Source organism: Mytilus galloprovincialis, chromosome 12 (assembly GCF_965363235.1).
Source record: "Mytilus galloprovincialis chromosome 12, xbMytGall1.hap1.1, whole genome shotgun sequence".
NCBI lineage: Eukaryota > Metazoa > Mollusca > Bivalvia > Mytilida > Mytilidae > Mytilus > Mytilus galloprovincialis.
In genome coordinates, this window is record NC_134849.1 from 17,073,028 (window position 1) to 17,093,747 (window position 20,720).

General features: G+C 33.5%; 1 protein-coding gene across 11 annotated transcripts in view; it reads right to left on the bottom strand.

Annotated features, from left to right (window-relative positions):
• LOC143055081 (potassium voltage-gated channel protein Shaw-like) overlaps window positions 1–20,256 on the bottom strand; it is a 73,701-nt gene extending 53,445 nt beyond the window's left edge. For all 11 annotated transcript variants that reach the window (XM_076228228.1, XM_076228226.1, XM_076228232.1 and 8 more), the window contains exon 1: window positions 20,090–20,256. The gene's annotated coding sequence lies outside the window, so the exon portion shown is untranslated. The remainder of the gene's footprint in view (window positions 1–20,089) is intronic.
• Between the last annotated feature and the right edge of the window lie 464 nt (window positions 20,257–20,720).

Consider the following 20,720-nt stretch of genomic DNA (forward strand, 5'->3'; position numbering starts at 1 on the left):
CCAAAGGACATATATAAACAATACAACAACTACGACATATTCCATTACCAATTGCGGACACACACCACACACCATCGGAGTAAGGAGCACAAGGGGGAGACTATTGATTATCTTTGAAGCAAATAATCAACTCATACGATTCAAAAGCTACGTTTAAATAATATCGTACGCTTTTCAATAGTTTATCTTTACACCTAACGATGTACAATGACTTCGATTATATGCTTGAAATATAAGCTTTTAAGTAAAGGGCATATAAAATATTTACAAAAACATCGAATTACATATGTATACAAATGAAAACAGTTCCATATAGGTCAATTTGATAGGAAAAAAATGACCAACAAGATTTAAAATTTGACTATATGGCTTTCATTTTTCTTTCGTCCAAAAGAAACAATTAAAAGGAATATAAAAAAAATGAAATTCCGTACATTATTTTAAATTTTTGGTTATAGTTTGATCAGCTTAATCTGCAGCGAGAACAATGATAAAACCGTGGATTATTTCTGTATACATGTATATATACAGAATGGAAATATTTGTTTCCAGCTTTAAGATTATTAATAAGTCCCTCACGACTCCTCAGAATACAAATCAATGCTGTACCTAAATGTGATTCATCATAATTATCAATATGTGTAAAACTATCTGTCAAATTCTAAATACACTTAAGTATGCTTGTGTTTATGTTTACGTTAGGAAGTTATGTAGAATCTAAACAATTAGCAATACACATCTGAATCAAATAAAGACAGTAAACAAACACAACAATCAAAGAAACCACAATCATGAGGGGAATGAATCGCTCTTTTGGATATAGGAGGTAAAAAGTTGAGATGTGAGGTATAGGGGCACCACTAAGTGGAAAATGAGGGGAGATCATAACAGGGGAACTTGTACAATGAGCACCATGTGTCATCCACTCGCTTATAATATATTACCTCCCCTTATCTAGTTGATCACTGATGCCATTTAGTATGTTTTGTTAACAACAATTACTTGACGTAAGATCTGATCAATGAAGATCAACAAACGATTTGTACCGATTGCTTCGCTGAGTCTTCTTTGATCAGGTTACCATGACTAATTTCATACTATTTCGTTGTAATGAGGGGATGGGGTGGGGCTTACAATAAGGGGGTATATTTGCTCAGGAGCTTTCCGTTTAGAATTTCCTCACAGTTCCGTATTTGACTTATTTTATAACCATATAACCATAATGTAATAACAATGAATTTTTGATTCTATCTATAAATGCAATGTTAAAATAATAATAAAACACATGACTTAAAAGTAACTAGCTCTGCTGTTTATTTTGGGAGTTCTATACAGTTCTTCGAATGCACTACATGTTGAAACCCTAGAACTATTTCGGAATGCATCATAAACAATGCCAGGAATCCAAATCCAAAGCAAACGTTATCAGCTTAACGATTCAATCTGTTATATTTAATTTCCTATTTTTAATGTCGGGTTAAAAATGGCTAATTGTCAATATAAATAATTGATATATACCACGCTTAAAAATGTCACACAAAGTCTTGTATATACATACTTATGATTATAAATCAGCGAAAATGAAGGTACATATGGTTATATCGCGCTACAATCAAACGTGTTCACATGGTAAATAAACTCAGTCATCATCATTGATACCAGGATGAAAACTTGTATTTACACCAGACGCGCGTTTCGTCTATAAAAGACTCACCACTCACGCTCGAATCCAAAAAAGTTTCAAATGCTAAATAAAGTACGAAGTTGAAGAGCATTGAGGATCAAAATTCCTAAAAGTTTGGCCAAATACAGCTAAGGTAACATCATTTAAATAGTCATATTCATTTGTTTGTGTGGTCACTTTTCTGTCCTTTAAAAAAAACCACATAATAATACCTGGTTCATTGTATTTTCAATAGTCCACATTTTATTAACAATTAAATCATCAATCTCGTCATTTGGACACTTTAAAAATCCTATAATAAACGTCTTATGGTTTTTCGTAATGCGTTGATTTGTACTTGTATACATTTGGTGAAACTAAAAGGCGTGCTTCAGACGAATCAACACAACTAAACGGTGTATGCTTTGCTATATATACAATATTTATGTATGATTATATTGTGTATAGTTTGAAGGCGTCCACCGAATGTGAAAGAATCCTATTAAACCTCCCAGCATGTGCTTAACAAATCTTCTATTTATAGTTTATATATAAAAGTTGCATCTGTAGGAACTTATAGTTAAATCAATGGGCTATAATTTGTAACTTTGTGTTCTATATGAGGGTCTAAATGAAGGTATTTTTTCTATGTACTTTATCGTGTACACCTTTTTTTTCCCTTTTCATATCCGGCAAAAACAAAAGCTATCTCGGACAGCTGTTATATGTGAACCAAATCAAAATATTACTTTCGTTTTCAAATTTAATGTAAATTTTTCCATTACTCTAAAGATATTCCGTTTATAAACATGAACCCCCATTATTTGTGTCTGTATTATAAACTTTTCCGTTTAGGCTGCTTTTTGGGGTACGTAGGAATTTAAGGCTACAATCAGACAAAGTAATTTATAGATTTTGTCCTTACGTTCTTTACTTGTGAGACCATTATTCTGCATTATTGGTCCATTATTTCTATTCGTATTATGTAAAACCCATCCAAACCCTCCTACATCGTATGGGCTACGTGTGATTCAAGTTAAAAGTACTCTTACAACCAAAATAGAAAAAATCTGTTGTGATGGAAAATAAACTTACTATGAAGAAGTGTATAAATACAGAAATGTTATGGTTTTCTGAATTTTATAAGCTTGAACGGTTATTACTCCTGTCTATGAAAATATTTATTTGGACAAGGGCTGCGGAAGGTATTTTCAACAATAAACATGCATAAGAAATTGAACTTTTTGATGAATGAACGTTTACCGTTTCCATTTTAACAGACAAGTAAAGAAACACATGCTAATAAGAGACAAAAAAACATGAGAATCAATCAACTTGCAATTTTAAATAAAGCTGCCAATTGATATGTGTAAAAGCGATCAAGAAAGTCTAAAATAGTCATGAAATTTTCCAAAGGAATTTCCTATTACGATTGTTAGCCCTCTCTATTCATCTAACCATTTGGAATATGTATGTGCCTAAAAAGACGTACATATATTTAGTAACATACACCAAGAATGTGTTATTATATACATGTATGCAAAAATTTTCCAAAAGAATTTCATTTTTCGGTTTTTAGCCCCTCTACGGAATATCTACGGAGGGTGCAAACTGAGATCATTATTGAACCTTTAAAATCTATAAAACATTGTTTTATATAGAGGTACTCGTCAGATGGAGTACAATACGGTCATGCTTCTGTCGATCTGCACAGATATTAAATCACTGTTGTGTAACTCGACAACTATTTTTTAGAAAGGTTTGTTCTTTCGAAAATATAGTTTTTCAAATGAAAAAAAAAATTACAATTATTTATAGATATAAGTGAACAGATAACATGCGATATAAAATTAAAACTTTGGCAAACCATAGCAAAATTAGCAAGTACCTTAAAACCAAATGAAATAATTCTTCAGTTGTCACATGTGAAAAAACTCCCCATAGGTAGTTACGTATTTGACGTACACGTTGGAGGTGATTGAGTTTAGTGCAAAGTATAACTGTGCATGTGCATGTACTATAGCATAATGGTGTTTTATCGTGTCAAGACAATAATACATGACCCGAAACAAGGTACTCAGATACATGTACTAATAGAAAGTTATTCGGAACTTATATACGACTCTTAAATGTCAATCGCCCAAAGTCAAGGAGAGAGAGAGACGAATAAATGAATCAATCTTGACAATAAGTGTGATGTTTACGTGCATACAAATTATCCTTTGTAGGCGAGAAATTACAAGAGTAGATAGGACTTTTCTTGATGACTTCATAATTGCAAATAATTTTATCTAGTATATAATACGTCTTCTTATTGACGGAATGTTTTTGTCTATCAGCTCATAGACATAATTTTGTCATGTGATCGTGACGTTTCCAACGTTTTTCATGATTTACTCCTCACAATGAAATTTATAATTAAATTTTAAAGAGTGACTAATATTTTTCCGTCTATTCGAAATAACCTCAAAAATATGGTGCACACTCGCTGCGTGGGTTATTTAGTGTGCACCACATTTTTAATGTCATTTCTTCATACACAGAACAAATATTGCAGTCATACCTTAAGTACACTATAATGAGAAATCAGCTTTTTTTAAACGAAATGGTATTTTAACGTACATGTACAAAGATTATTTAAGTAGAACAAATTTAATTCAAAGAATCTCTCATAAGGGTAGGACGTTAAGTGTACCTGTGTTAAAAGAAAACATTGCCAACGTATTACCATTGAAACTGTACGAAATATTTCCAACAGTATGTTATGAAGCACAGTGCGTTGGCTAGATGTTCCTGGTCTCTCAATCTTCAAAATGACAAAAATATATAAATATGTAATAAACGGTGAGAGATTTAAGTCGATCCCCAACAATTTCGTAAGCCACTACTCCAGTATTGAGTTGTTTGCAAAAAAAAAAATGTCATAAACAAGATGAAAATAAGTATTTTGCAACACAAAATGCATGAGAGAATTATGTACAGAAGAGAATATAACTGTTTGCTCTACGAAAGCCGAGAGGGGATCATGCATTTCAACAGTTGAGAATAAATTTGGAATCCGCAAAAAAAAAAAAATGCCCCCCCCCCCCCCATTTTTTTTTACCAAAACAGCGATGGGTTTCAGAAGAGCAGCCTTAAATTTATTAATGTTGTCTACCAGTCAAACAAAGTATCTCAGTTATTTGTTTTCTTTAATTAAAAACTGGTCGGAGTGCATAAAAAAGCCACATTACTCTGATAATCAGATCACGCTAGGGAAAACAATATAACTCTACGGAAGAAGTTTAAAATGAAGACAAACACCTCGACATGTGTTTTCGCTACTAAAAATAGTTCCAATCCAATTGATTTGATTTCCATATAGTTATTTAGCACACGAACCTGTTGTCTGGTACCTGGATTCCCATCAATCAAGGAGGTAAATTATTTCCTTGAACTGACATTGTGAAGGGGGTGTTTATTATTAGCAAAGACACGTGCCCCTGTCAGATTAGCACGCGTTGATATGTACAGGAAAATTTAATTATAACCATATGACTGATAAAACTACTTCAAAACAAATTCTGACAATAGAAGAATAAGATAAATGAGATTACTTAGAAACTGAACATTTCTGAAGTGCAGACAGTATGAAATACTTGAGTTTTCAATACTTTTCCCATGTAGACCGCCTGTGCGACATTCGTAAAGAATTTATTTGCTATTATAATTTTTAGAGATTGTTATTATATTTAAAGGGGAAAAAAATCAACAAAATTTAAAAAAAAATTAGAAACCACGGCTATCACACACGTATAATACTCTGAATATATACACAAATATGTGCCACTGGACGTTATCTACTCAACTAGTGCACGATTTTTTTTTTTGTCATAAAGGAGTATTCGACGTTTTAATTCTGCTGGTTTATCTATACAACTATACATGTATACAATATACATAAAATTGAGAATGGAAATGGGGAATGTGTCAAAGCGACAAACAACCCGACCATAGAGCAGAAAACAGCCGAAGGCCACATGTATATATACCCATCCACATATTGACATAATTTTCATTAAAAATGCATCAGATTAATTATGTGTAGTGAGTGAGTTCAATCATACTTTCATATTTTAGCAACAAAATAATACAATGTTAGAAAAAAAACAGGGAAAAACAAGACATTAAATCTAAACATAGGTATCATGACGTCACAAGCGTCCGTTCAAAGATTATCGCAACATCTCAGCTAGTTTCGACTGTCAAAATAACTATTAATTCATTAAAAAGCTTTTCTTTACATTGAGCTCTGCTACTGTAATTAGCACAGAGATGACTCAGATGAGAACTGGCTCGTGATCGACAAAATTAATTATTCAAAACCTTATTTTTCATAAGCAACTTTTGAACAAGCCTATCCATTCATTAACAATAAAAGCCATTTTCGTTTGATCGGTTTTATTACCAAGATCATAACACAACACCAACCTACCATCATTCGAGATCAAACTACGAATAAAATACAGCTACTAAAGAGGCACAAGCTAACATACAGTGACGGATGCAGGGAGCGTATGCCCCATTGATAGCAAAGATATCAACTGTTTGCACAAAATCGTCCAATTCTTTTAAGATCTTTTAAAGTTAAAACCTCGCTCCTTCGTTTTAAATCCTGGATCCGCCCTTAACCTCCGACCAGATTAGGCAACGGCGCATTTATTGTTTTAAAAAGACATCAACAAACGGTTCCATTGACATGATTGACAAATAACATAATCGGGCAGCCAGAAGCTGAAAAACGACTTTAATCAGTCACCCTGGGTTCAAGCTTGTGATTATAATAACAGTTTTAAAGACCTTGACCGGCAATACAGCCCTCGCACGGTCGGTTATCTTGTCAGGAATCTTGCATTCCTTTTTATACGGAGTCAAAAGGACAAGTAACATTTTATACCAGTTAGCAACCTACTGCATGATGGTCATGAACAGGAACGAGTTTTTGTCACATACACATGAGTCCAAACTTTGAAAGATTGAAATCGCTCGAGCTATTTGAAAATGAAAATTAATGCGTTTTTGTCTCATACAAGCGAGTCTCAACTTTGAAAGATTGAAATGGCTCGAGCTATTTGAAAATTAATTTATCATTTTCTGGTTAGGTGAACGTTTAGAGATTAAATATATGTAGGTAACTAACATCAAACGGAAGTGTGAAGTGATCGTCTGCTACTTTATCGCATCCTTATCATTTTAATGTTTATTTTTATACCTTCATTTCAAATAAAGATAAATAACTTAGACAATTCTGTGAATGAATTATTTTAATTTGAAAGTTTATTAAGTGTAAACACTTGTTATAAAAAAACTCCTTGTTAACGTCTAACTTTTACATAGCAACCCTCTACATGTAAATCATTCTTCAAAAGTGTAAAAGAAGCAACCAGGGAGATAACTCTGTAAAGTCAGCTAAACGTAGCAACCTTTAAACATCAGAAAGGGGCATGTTTTTTTTTTTTTTTGTCTGTAAATATTTTTCGCGCTTATTTCTCTTCTAGTTTTTCGACGCTATCTATCAAATTATTTTTTCTTCAAAATTTAACACTTTTTTTCATCAAATTGGGGTTTAGAATATATTTTTAGGAGAATAACATAACACCCCCTCTTTTGATTTGCAGTTAAAAGTATATCATACTGTTATAGAAACATTTATATACAGTTATGAAAAGATGATGAAAATGAATGCGTTGAATGTGTAATGCCTAGCACTAACATGACTATAGACAGAGGAATGTATTCCAACAATTTTCCAAGATCGAAATAAACTAACAACTTAGTAGTTCGTGTCCTGATAGGGATTTTTCAGTAACAGACCCCTTATATCCAAAATATTTTATGTTTTTCAATGTTATCATACCAAAATTATCAGAACACTTTTTTCGCATCATTTCATTTTGCCATGGTATGTCTATATTCGACAATTGGCTGCCCATTTCATATCATGAACTTTATATCATAAACAATTATCTCCCGTTTTGCAAGAAGCCTAACATTATCCAGATTTTGGAGTTTGATTCAAAAACATTTTTAACTTTTACTTTAATCCTGAACTTCAGTTAATCAACAATGTTGTAATCAAAAGTGAATGTCTATAATTGCCTACGAATTGAACAATCTAGGGTAAGCTCACAGAAATGAGAAATCATATGTATGCATGCATTAATGTTATAGGTAACATCGAAATATCACCTATTCAATAATCCTATCAATCAAAGCACGCAAACGTACCAAAAACACTAATTATTTTTTTTATAATATGAATTGCGTAAGAGACTTCTGCTTTTCGTTGTGAATGAATAATAGGAAAGAAACTTATTACGTCAATACAGAGGTCAAAGGTGGTGAAAGATACTTCAAGAAATTGGAGCTTTGACACTGAAAGACAAATCTTTAATCTTTACGAGTGTACAGTAATTTCCAAATGATTTAAAATGATACTAAATGAATACGATGAACAGTAGTACAACTATGTGCGTAAACATGTAAAATAATCAGATTTACGAAGGAGATAGGCAAGACGCAAAATCTTCCATAAGCGGATCTAGGGGGGGCCTAGGGGCACGGGCCCCACCCTTTCGTGGGAAAAATTTGATTGATTATATAGGGAATCACTGAAGCATGACTGGAGCTCCCCCTTTAGGTCAGTCAGCCACCCCCTTTTATGAAAACCTCTGGATCCGCCACTTATCTGCCTTGTTCCGTCAAAAGAGTATACTCTCAGAACCGTACGTACTTTCTTGACTTTTTGTTGTTGTTTTTTTTTTTTTTTTTTTTTTGGGGGGGGGGGGGTAGGTGTATAACCGTACGTACTTTCTTGACTTTTTGTTGTTGTTTTTTGGGTGGGTAGGTGTATAAGTACCCATTGAAGGCCGTATGGTTGCCTACTATAATTGCTATCATCCACTTGCCTTCATATAAACTTTGGTGGTTAGTTGTCTCATTGTCAAGTATTTCTAATCTCCGTATTTACATATAGGTAATTAACATACTACAGCTTTGAGATGTTGTGCCATGAAATGAAAATCCTTATACTTTTCCGAATGCTTCCGGGTTCACCGTTTCTGCTGATGATGCTTATTTAAACGTACTTTAGCATACTTAAAAAAAAACACTGCACGTGCAAAATTGCACACCAACCTGATAAGTCGTTTGCAATTAAAATTCCATGTGATAAGTATTTATATATTGCTTATGATGCAATTTATTGAAAAAGAAATTAAACTTGCATCATTTACATTAGAAAGTCAAAGTTTTGAAACACACAAATATAACAAAGTGAGGTCAAATCCTCTTCCCTGGGGCGGGGGGGGGGGGGGAGTTGTAACCTTCATTTAAGTACATTTATAGAATGTATTAACTAGCGATTTAAAGTCGAAAATAGCATTCGACAAATGCCACAAACAAAAAATGAGAACCGATCGACGTTTTTACTGTCTCTACATCTAGCCCTTAGAATGTAAATCAGGTAGAATGTGATAGGCATATTACACATCAAAATGTAGGCATCAAATATTCATTGAGCACTAAAAGAAATATGTGGGGTTAGTAGGAATTAATAATCAAGACGTCATGAAACGAATTTATACATGTATAAACTTTGCGGTTGCTATGGCGTTTCACCAGAGAAATAACATACGAATTAAATGATAATAATTATTATCGACATTTAAATCTTTGATAATTGTATGACACTGTAATAAATCAAATTGTCAAGATTCTCGGTGAAACAAAATCTAGACGTACAAGTATCGAGGTTAAACCTATGATTATTGTATTTCAAACATCAAATTGTCCAGCTTCTTAGTGAAAAAATATCTAGAAGTACAAGTATCGACGGTTAATCTTTGATAACTGTACATGTAAAACATCCAAATGTCTAGATTCTGAGTGAAGTAAAACATATCTGGATGTACTGTTTCGTCAGCTAAATCTAGCATGACAACTGTATATAAAACAGCAAATTGTCCAGATTCTAGGTGGGGTGAAGGAATATCTTTACGTATACAAGCAGCGACAGTTAATTCTGTTATAAATGTATGTAATACATCAAGTAGATTCTAAGTGAAAAATAATATCTGGATGGTCAGGTCAATTATTGACAGTTAAATCTGTGATAGCTGCACTGAGTATAATTGCCCAAATTCAGTGTGAAAGAATATCTGGAATTCAGTTATCGACAGTTTAATATATAATAACTGTATGTAATACATCAATGTACAGACTCTGGGTGAAGGAATACTGGTTTGTAGCCAGTGGCGGATCTAAGGGAAGGGTTGTTTGAACCCCCTTTAGGACGATCAATGCATTTGAATGGGGACATATGATTGGAACCTTCTTTTTATCTTGAGTTGGGGAACCCCCTTTTGAAAATGGCTCTATCCGCCCCTTGTAGCCGTACAATATTCTACACGCAAACTAACCATAATGAGTTTGAAAGTACTTTATATTTCATTCATCGCCCAGAAATACTAAGTACCTTCACCACTAATCAATCAATACTACGCGTAATATGCACGTTACGCGCGTGTGAATGTAATTGTAAATTGGCCATAAAATGTTGCATTAAATTCAATCTCTGCCATATATTGTTTTCAAACGTTTAACATTGTATTTATTATTAGACATCTGAAGGAGACTCGTTCTACCTTTTCGATAAAATGTTCAGTTCATACCTAGAATTCGTTTGACCATTGTTTAAATCAAAGAGGAAAGAAAAATTATGCTAAAGATTCCCAACTTGTAAAAAAAGAAAAAAAAACAAATGTGTGTATAAACATTGGGTCTTGTGCCTGTTCAGTTAGCCACAAAATCATCCAAACCACCAGTCTTTATGAAGCTTTTGGGCATAAAATCAAGGAAGAACTTGATGGATGACTTAAAACATAAGTTTGATATGCCAACTGTAAGATTACTTAGTTAACAGAAATACAATTGAGAATGGAAAGGGGAATGTGCCAAAGAGACAACAACCCGACTAAAGAGCAGAGAACAGCCGATGGTCAGTGGCGGATCCAGAACTTTTCCTAAGGGGGGCCGTTGACTGACCTAAGGGGGGGGGGGGCGCTCCAGTCATGCTTCAATGATTCCCTATATAATCAACCAAATTTTTCCTACGAAAGGGAGGGGCGGGCCCCCAGCCCCTCCCCCTGGATCCGCCTATGATGGCCACCAATGGATTTTTCAATACAGCGAGAAAGTCCAACACCCATATAGACGTGCTTCAGCTGGACAATAAACTAAAATGTGTATTAGTTCACTGATAATGGACGTAGTACTAAGATACACCTTTGCCAATATAAAAAGCCAATATTTCACTAATTGCGATCGTTTAATAATGTCCTGGTGCAAATGAGAGTCCATTGCTTAAACAAGATAAAAAAAAATACTGTATATTTTGCCAAAGATAACAAAACATGTCGAGTAACTATATATGAACCACTGCAATCTAGTGGTGATATATAGCATGTTTAAAAAAAGTAGTGAAAAAAGAGCTGGATTCATGTGAGATAGCAAAACAAGTTGTTTCAAGGTTTTATATGTTTAAAGCATCAAGGCTGATTGCACTTTCTTCTAGTTTTAAAAGGGAATACCCTGGTTCAGAGAGATAACTCTTTAAATCAGTTATACGTTTGTAAAAGTCAATTTTCATCAATGTATTTTAAGCATTTACCTGAAACGGATAGGAAATAATCTATATAACATAGAAGCTTAGAATGTATTTATGAAAATGGTTGGTTGACACAAAACGTACTGATGATTTTAAGAGTTATTTTCCTTATTAACCTAGATCTACCTCCTTAAACGCTACATGATTCAATAATTCTATGAAGATTTCTTTTTTTGATTATTTTTTTAAAGTTACTGTTGTTTTGCATGTTAGCCAATAGAACAATCAATAACAAACACTCTATGTCATGTCTGTTGTTTATGATGGCTGCGTCCATGTAACACTATTAAGGTCATTGAAAATTTCAGCTGATAATAGACAATATTACCTTCACGATGCTGATAATACACAATATTACCTCACCGATGCTGATAATAGATAATATAACCTCCACGATGCGTGCAATATACGTTTGACAACGAACACTTAATAATATTTCATGCCTTCACTAATTTTTCTTGTTCAGTTTTATAGTTTTATTACACTTCATTTATTTCGCGCAATAATATAAGACTTTGAAAATCTAGCTTAGCAGACGATTACGGCGTACTTACACGTATCTAGAGGTAGGTAATGCTTTCTTAATGGCGGCAATAATGCACGTTTTGTTAAGATGGGGTCTTTAGACATAAAAATTCTCATTGAATGTATGTGAAATTTGCACAAGTTATGACGTCATAATCGTTTATAATTTACAAAGCCAATTGATTTTGTTCAAGTCTGTTTGAATTGAAGACGATTTGGACAAATGATTAAAAACTAAAGAAGACGAAACCGGAAACACTTAAATCTATGTGATCTTGTCAAGACGCTTGCAAATATTCCTGTTTAATTTCGACTATAAATACAAACAAATAAATTGATTTTTTACAGTTTGTTCCTTAAAATAACTCATCAAAATGGCGATTTTGTTTAAGCATCAAACACATTTGTATATATATATATATATGATAGATTGTAAATACGGTATTGTCATCGAGATTGGCATGGCTACAGCATACATCTATGGCTACAGTAACGTACTTCTGGCCGAAATTCGAACCCAGTTCTCCCCTTTCGAATTTTAGTGAGCTGAATGAACTACTGGGTAATTCGGGTTTGGGACATTCCAGTGATCAAATTAAAACAAAACATCAGAAAAAAAAATAATTCCACTCTTAAGTCAGGAACATTTAAGTGCAACTTACTATCAATGTTTTGGGGTAGAATTTTTGTGATAAGAGCCCCGGAATGCTTTCTAATGGGGACATTTGACTGGACGCCCTTTTATTCTTGTTTTGGAACTCCCTTATAAAAATGAGTGGATCTGCCCCTTTATTAGCCTGGAATCCTGACATCCTATACCACAGTCGACGAAGTATAATTATATTTTGCCAAAATACCAGACTACCCCTGTATCTCATAAAAATCCTCAACAATCGCATTCATACTTTTATGCTATATACACTTACGTTTGATTATACAGTAAAACCTGTCTAAAGCAAACGTGTTCGTAAGCACCGTCATATCAAATTATGTGCGTTGTAAACGGTGACCGTTGAACCTGATAAAACCGAACATCGACCAAAACCGAATAAAATCCTAATGCGGCGTTCACACATTGCCGATTATTGCTCCCATTTGAGATCAGACAGCGATACGACACTAAAAGTAATGAAGTCGGATTACTATCCTCAATTATCTGGAATGTCCTATTATTGTCTGAACGCAGTCGTTTAAGTTCGTAACAGATTCCTATGGGTCGGGAAGGGTCGGATCCGAATAGTCCCGACTTGAAGAGGATCGGTTTAAAAAGGTTTCACTGTATATATAGTAAACATATATGGCAATTGATAAGCAATCTTATAATTAATCAATAATACATTTCTAATAATTAATTAATAGAATCATTCCAGCATATAATAAATCAATTCGTTTGATAACAATAATCCAATAAAAAGAAACATTTGGCACGAACCTGCGGAGACCATTATGCAACCTATAACACGAATAAAATCATCACAAGATTGTTTTTTTTTTAGAAGAGAGACAATAGCACTATAGCTCGGGCTTCAGACACACTTATATTTTTTCATAAGGTTGCAGTAGTTGCAACTTCAGTTTTAGCATATTGATAGAATTTTATGAACTTGATATTTTTGTACAAAATGATTAAAATCATACTAATTATTGGGTAAGACAACTGGGTCCACACTTCTGTTACAGGGAACAAAACGTTCCAATTAACCCAGTGGCAGAAAAAAGTGCAATTTATCACTGTCATGACTGTTGAAAATACGGATTTTTAAATATTGCTATGCAGACATTTATGTGAAATTTCCTTAAACACATATAAAATTATTACTAGCATAAAATCCAAACATGCAATTAGATTGCTTCTAAATAAAAAAAAGTAAACAGCACATGCGTAGTCCGGGGGGTCAAGGGTTTGAAAACAAATAAGCACTGTTTAAGTCGACGTTCTGTTTGAATTGTAACTGTTAAAGTTGAGTATGATTGTATCGACCCTCCCCCTTTTTTTGGAGATACCTGCCTACGGGTCTGTAAACAATATATTTACCAATAAAAAATCTAAGTTTAGTTTAAAGAGCAGGTTTTTGTACTCCATACAAGTATTTTTTTTGTTCAGCATATCATAAGGGTTAAATCGAATAAATATAGTGACATGTGTTAAATTATTGATGAATGAATAAATAGAAATAAAATTTTGTGACGTAATTATTTTGTATCACCATAGGTGACAACAGGTTGAAACAGCCTCTTTGTTCGGATTACTTAAGCTGTATAAAATCTATACCATTTAATACATATATATAAGGGTAATGGTTGGTACCTATTAAATCGTTTAAACCCGCTGCATTTGTTTGTACCAATCTGATGTTCAGTAGTTTGTTGGTGTTGTTCATAAGAGTTTCTCGTTTCTTGTGTTTTATATAGAATAGACCGTGCGTTTTCCCGTTTGAATTTATAAAAAAACTGTAACCGCTGCGTCAGTCATTGTCAGTGTCATAGTTAAGTGAATTGCTACAGTTTGTTATTGGTTTTTTTTATCTGCATTTAATATTCCGAAAAGGATATAAAAAAATTGCTCTCAAATCGTTTTAATTATTTATTTAAGCAAGATCATAGCTTTTGAACTGTCATTCCCTTTTTTGTGAAATCTTTTAGTGTTTGTTATTTTACAATAAATTAAAACAAAGAAACACACACAGAAAAACTTATGCCCCTCCCTCCCCTCCCCCCAAAAAATAAATTATATTAAAAAGGAAGTAAAAAGTTTGAGATAAAATGAATTTAAGCTCGAAATAAAGTATTCAAAGTAATATTTTAGCAAACGGAAAGGAGAAATAAATTTGAATTAGATTATTTAAATTGTATTGTAACAAAATATAAAGAGCCAAAAATAAATTAATAGATAAATAACATTGAACTAATACGTTATAAATATACTACACAGCTACTTTTGCATAGGTACTATTTCTGTACTTTAAATCTGTAGTACTGGATTTTGACTTGTAATATTTAGTACTTTTTCTTTACTTTAGAATTATTGTAATATTTATAGGTACTTGTATTTTCCAGTACTTAATTTGTACTCAAAATATTGGTACAAAAAATTATACCATAGATGTAATACCAACAATGATCACAGTATTCCATGTTTGAACATCATCTATAATACAGTTACTAAAATTACGAGGTCCAATTTGTCAGCCGTCATCACGTAAAAACGACGAATCAAAAAATTCAACTTTATATACAACTAATATAGTACAAAGGTGTAGATCAAAAATTACACCACCCCAGGCCCTTTTGTTTTCCACGTAATTAATATTGCCAATAATTAGGAAGTTCCGGGTCGAGTCCGATACCGATACCAATAGTATAATCACCTGTTACCTATTACCTTATCTGTACGTTCCGCATCTGACAGGCGCACCACCAAACGGTGTATTGAATAATATGCTATATACACGGGTCATAATCACTGGGTTGACACTACTAAATTGTCAAATTGTTACCTATTGTAGTATTTTAATCCGTAAGACTTTCTAAGATAACAATACGAATACTAAAAATCTGGACTAAAAATAAGTTTCAATTTGTTAGCGGGCATGACGTAAAACAGCGAATCAAAGAATTCAACTTTATTTATAACTAATATAGGACAATGATGTTGATTAAAAAATACTCCATTCCAGGACCTTTTGTTTTCAAAATAATTAATATTACCAATAATTGATAAGTTCCAGTTCGACGGGTTCAAACAGAAAGATTTGAAAGTAGAGAAAATTGTGTATCTTATAATCGGCATGACTTTATCAGATGACAGTACTAATACTAAGATAAGGCTTACGCATAGTTATATACTTTAATTCAGTCACGGGCCCGCGATATCACGGGTGTTTTCTAGTATTATTAATAACTTCATGAGATTTGAAAAAGACAAACGTTCAAAATGCTGAAAATGTAACCGTGCAACCAAAAATCTGTAGTACAATTTCAAGTACAAATCAAGTACTGTAAAAATACAGGTACCTAAATATTACAATAATTCTTTAGTAACACAATAGTACTGAATATTAAAAGTAGATTTCCAGTACTACAGATTTGTGGTACATAAATAGTACATAAATAGTACCTATGGAAAAATAACTGTGTAGATAATGACTTATGAATGCTAAATATAGGAATCATTTAGCACATTATTATACACAATCTAATTATAGCGGTACGGGAGCAATAGTCGGCTGATCCGTTTTACACCTTAATTGTTATAATGCTTTATTGATGAAGCATATGGTTGTGACACCACGTGCACGATATGACTTAATACCTTCTTATTTATTGATAACGACATAACGACGGCCTTTATCACAACAAGAACATATTGTTATCTGTTACGTCCGAGACATTACTAACACTATGTCGATGAGTTTGTCAATATATAAAATAGGAGATGTGGTATAATTGCCAATGAGAGAACTATATATAGGCCACTTTCTCCTGAGGTATAATAAGTCATCGTACGGCCTTCAACCATGAGCAAACCCCATACCGTATAGCCCATTGGTACTTGGGGACAGAATTTTTGTTTTGCTCTCCCCATGTTTAAATTGCTTATCATACACTGAGTCACAAAAAAAAATAGCATATACGCCGCCACTTCAAAATATTTTAACTTGGTTTTGATTTTCATCTCTGATATATGATATAACATAGCGTAAGCGTAATTAGTAATGATTCTCAATTCCAAAATAAACAATATAAACCAACTCTGAGATTCTGGATTGGGGGTCTACAATTCTACATTCTCATGTTGTATGTCGGTTTTTCTCTATTCTTCATAAATCTATCCTTTATTTACTATACTATATAATTAAGTATTCCATTATTTTAAAATTATTGTTCTATATTCTTTATACATATTTGTCCCTTAATCTGCACTTTTTGCCCATTATTCTCTATTCTGTAAACCCCATCCCACCCCTCAACTATCATACCGATTATCGTGGTACAAATGTCCCCATCCCACCCCCCAACTATCATACCGATTATCGTGGTACAAATGTTCCCATCCCACCCCCAACTATCATACCGACTAACGTGGTACAAATGTTCCCATCCCACCCCCCAACTATCATACCGATTATCGTGGTACAAATGTCCCCATCCCACCCCCCAACTATCATACCGATTATCGTGGTACAAATGTCCCCATCCCACCCCCAACTATCATACCGATTATCGTGGTACAAATGTCCCCATCCCACCCCCCAACTATCATACCGATTATCGTGGTACAAATGTCCCCATCCCACCCCTCAACTATCATACCGATTATCGTGGTACAAATGTCCCCATCCCACCCCCCAACTATCATACCGATTATCGTGGTACAAATGTCCCCATCCCACCCCTCAACTATCATACCGATTATCGTGGTACAAATGTCCCCATCCCACCCCCCAACTATCATACCGATTATCGTGGTACAAATGTCCCCATCTCACCCCTTAACTATCATACCGATTATCGTGGTACAAATGTCCCCATCTCACCCCTTAACTATCATACCGATTATCGTGGTACAAATGTCCCCATCCCACCCCCCAACTATCATACCGATTATCGTGGTACAAATGTCCCCATCCCACCCCCAACTATCATACCGATTATCGTGGTACAAATGTCCCCATCCCACCCCCAACTATCATACCGATTATCGTGGTACAAATGTCTCCATCCCACCCCTCAACTATCATACCGATTATCGTGGTACAAATGTTCAACTTGATATATGGATACATGATTTGATTTATATAACATCATCTACACGGAAATATTTGTTCAGTAAATCTATAATTATGCTTAACACATTGACACTGAGCATTGACAGATGTCTAAAGACAAAAGCTTCAATAGTTCAAAACAATGGAAAAAGTGGTGGTGGTCGGTTACCGAGTGGCCTAAGTAGTTCAGCTACTATTTGTTCTCGCCTGGCACTCCGCTGACTGAGATGTAGCGATCTGATTAAGTGTAGGATCGGAGAAAATATTTACATGAACTTCTATAGAATCGTGTTCAACTTATTACAATTGTGCTTTCGTTGCTATTTCGGCAGGTACCTCTTTTCTATAAATAGACCAGAAAGTTTAGGGATCTGATTTAGTGTAATATCAGAGAAAATATTTACTTGCACCTTTATATAGAACGTGTCATCACCTAGCAGAATATATTGCGTTTGACAGTATACTTCGCTATTTCGACAGGTATCGCTTTTCTAAAAATAGACAATTTAGGGTGTAGGGATCTACATAAGTGTACGATCTAAAACAATATGTACATGAACCTTTATAGAACCGTGTTCAACCAAGCAGAAATAATTGCATTTGACAAATACACTTGCTATTTCAACAGGTATCCCTTTTCTAAAAAATGACAAATTAAGGTGTAGGGATCTGATTAAGTATACGATCTAAAAAAGTATTTACACACCGTGTTCACTCTAGCAGATTTAATTGGATTTGATAAGGTAAAGATGAAATGTGTAGAGTAGATTGGCTTGAAGTTAGATCTAATCGATTCGATGTATTTGTAAACATGCCATATAGTCTGATTAGAGTTTGCAATATGACCCATAACAGAACAAGTATTAAAAGCAATCAATTTTTCCTGTTTAAGTGCAAAATTATCTTGTAAACAAAGATGTGAAATGTAAAGAAAGAGAGGCTGTCATAATTGGTCAATTGGTTGTACATTTAAACTGAATATTTACATTTATAATTGTTTATATGTTTTAAAAAAAGAAGATAGCGTCTATAATTAGTGAATTCATACGCATGCCATATTTTCCACTAGCCTCGAGTTTTTCGCCCTCATTTCAATATTCTGCATGTTCTAGATTTTATTACCTTCATGCATACCATTTTGATTTGTTCTCGCTTATTTTATATTATGAAGTGTGTTGGTGTAAGTTCTCTTTACTGCTGTGAGGTTGAAACCAGGTGCTCATTTTCAAATTCTTGCATTTTCTACACTTCTTTTCGAGATCCCTATACGTATACCACATCCCATAAGCATATATGTCACTCCCGCATTGACATAAGCGGGAAGAGCGACCGGGGGTATTAAGTGAAATGAACATTACAACCCTATGTTTACAGTTTGAATCGCCCAGTTCTGCTCCATAAACGAGCTTGTAAGATAGTTACGCAAATCATCACGAGTAAATAGAGATACATCAATGAAACAGCTACCATATGCATATGAATAAACGTAGATTTAGGGTGAACACAACCGAACCATAAACTTGACGTTCAATATTTCTTACTTATATGTACATAGGAATAAGAAGATGCATGGATAAGGCAATACAGTGCCAGAAAATGAAAATTCAACATACAGATGTATATAACACGATCGCCAATAAGACAACTCTCAACCAGAACCCAAATGGCATAGAAGCTAACAACAATATGTCAGCGTAAGGTGCCTTCAACAATGAGCAAAATTCCTACCACATATAGTTAGCTATAGTTCCCTCCATTTCCGTAATATAAAACGTTAATTTAAGACTACTTGTTAACCATTATTGTTAATCGCTTTTGTGATTCCGTATTGTTCGACTTTTAATTGTGAGAATCAAGACTTTTGCTTCCTGGTGCGAAGATAAAAAATAACTTACTAAAATCAGATTTACTAAGCTTCATTAAGATTTATACTATAGACTTAATAGGACAAATATTTTGAGAGAGAAAAACACGACTATAATTCGACGTACATAACATTGTTGTACTTATGAAAATCTTATTAACTCTTTTTATCCGTTGTCTTTTTTTGTAATAAATTCTCTGAGATCGGAATCAACGTATATCTTCGGCACTGTTTTATGCAATATAACAAGAGATCGATAAATATGTTAATTTCCAGCTTCACAATTGTCAACCATGTCCGTGTACTGTTTATTTCCAATACAACAAACCTATGTATGTTTCATTTGTAGATTTCACATGTAGAAATCGATCATACATATTAATCCATCTTTTCTTTATATGTATTACAAATAAATATAAATGATAGCCTTCAGTTCAATGCGTTATCTTTGGTTTAAGAGAATCTGTCTAAGATTTTTCTCAGCTTGACGAATATTCAGCATAATAATTAAACAGAATATATCAAAAGACAATTAGAGAAATAAAGCGGTTTCTTGTACGTACCTTAATAGCATTTCTGCAGAATTTGTTAAAACTATATCCATAATATGTAAATATGAACTCATATCCGTTAATTGAAAAATAATTTTTGTGTAATCATTTTTGTGTAAGCTGTTTTTCTTCTATCAGTTCGCTTCTTCAACCGTCATTGAATCGATTTTCCTGGAGCTCTGGGCTATTCCATTATGACTTGGTTGATAGGGGTGATATCGTCACAATCGGTATTTTTACTCAAAAATTGATTTTAGATCAATAAAGACGTGAAGTGAATATGATATTAAAAACAATATAACCATTTTAATTGACAGCTGTAATCTTGATTAAGTATATTCTCTTTGTAATCAATAGGATCTTTAACGTTAAGAAAATATTGTTTGATTATTTAATCATAATTTACTATGACACAAGCAAAATTGCTAGAAACTTGATTTGTAGTAAAGAAATGATAATTTGAAATAAAAATTAGTCTAGGGTTATAAATAAGATATAAACAACATCACTATCAGATATATATCTTGAATTACTTCATCAATTTGGTTTTTATCGTGTAATAGTGTTTTAAATTTAATCTAACGATGTAGAAACCTGTTTACAAGGATCAGTATTCGATGTTGAATAACATCAGCCATGTTTT